Genomic DNA, 1,417 nt, shown 5'->3' with positions numbered 1-1,417 from the left:
GGGCGGGTCAGGAGAGGTCTGCCACGCCATGTGGTCACCTCCGGGGCAGGCAGGGATCGAACTCATGGGAAGGTGGCTTAAGCTTCTCAGTGCAGTGCTTTAACCCGCTGCGCCACCAGGGAGGGGCCAATCTTCACCTGTTTTTAATAGCTAAACTGCAGTTTCATTTCAAATGTTCCTCCGTGTGCAATGATACATGACTATTTGAAAGTTACTTCTTTTGGAGGGATTCAATAATAGACACCTAGTTGTAGGTTTTGGATGTTGGGTGAACCCAGGTAACACCGATTGAGGTTGTTTACGTCCGTAAGAAAGGGCACTCAAGGCCTGAGAACTGTTTATTTTCTCTCACGTGATTTTCCCCACGCACCCTGTGCAGTGGCACTTCTGCCCTCTTCGCTGGGGAGTTAGTTATATAATCATGCAGATCAGCACTATGGCCTTTTTCCCCTTGGACAGTACTTGTGGAACTGCTACATTTCCAGATGAGAACTGTTTATTCTGGATCAGACCTAATTTGGTCAGCTGAATTCTCTGGGGTATGAAGAGTTTTTCTTACCCTTGGCCTACTTTCTATGATACTACATATCCTTTTACAGTTTCACCAAGTACTTTGTGAAACAAATGTTGAAAGCACTGCTTTCTTTTGCTTTCCTAGTTCCTTTTCTGTTTCAGTACATCCATTACTCCATGCTTCTTGGAAAACCATAACCACAGAGCCTTCCATTGGAAAGGAAGGTTTTGTTCATGTCACAATATTCATGTCACTACTATGCACCTGCCTCCCTGTCCTCAGTCTTCATTCCCCCAGAAGATTGAGAATGGTGATGGAGATACATATTCACAGCCCAAAAGAGAGGGAAAAAAAGGCCCTGGTCTAGTTGAAGGTCTGCAAAGCTGTTCACTCATACAAGGCATCTTTGTTACCTTAATTTGTGCTTAGATTCTGTCCCCTTCTCCTAGTACGGTTAGCTAAGACTATTACCATTGTGCCACAGACCCCATAAATCAACTTATTTCCCCCTGGTCTTAGAGACATGTGGGGGTAACTAAGAAAAGATATAAGAAGAAGAAGAAATACAGAGGGAAGCAGAGTTGACTCCTACACTGGCTTTGTGGAGTTCTGGGTCCTGCAATTTCCTTGTCTCCAGTCTACCCCAGTTTTCATAATATTTTTATATCTGTCTCATATGACAATGGGTATCCAATTTATTATCACACTGATGTATCATAACAGCCCTCTTTTGGTTTTCCTAATTCTTCATTATTCATTATAAAGAAAAATACCTTCACAAAGAACTCTGTTAACATGGCTCCCCTTCCTTTTGTATTATTTTCTTAAGCATTGACTTTGAAAAAGGCACAAAATGATGTTAAAACAAACTATTATATATATATATATATATATATATATATA

The sequence above is a fragment of the Condylura cristata genome, unplaced genomic scaffold, assembly GCF_000260355.1.
Source record: "Condylura cristata isolate star-nosed mole 26May11 unplaced genomic scaffold, ConCri1.0 scaffold00005, whole genome shotgun sequence".
NCBI lineage: Eukaryota > Metazoa > Chordata > Mammalia > Eulipotyphla > Talpidae > Condylura > Condylura cristata.
Note: the sequence above shows the minus strand (reverse complement) of the source record.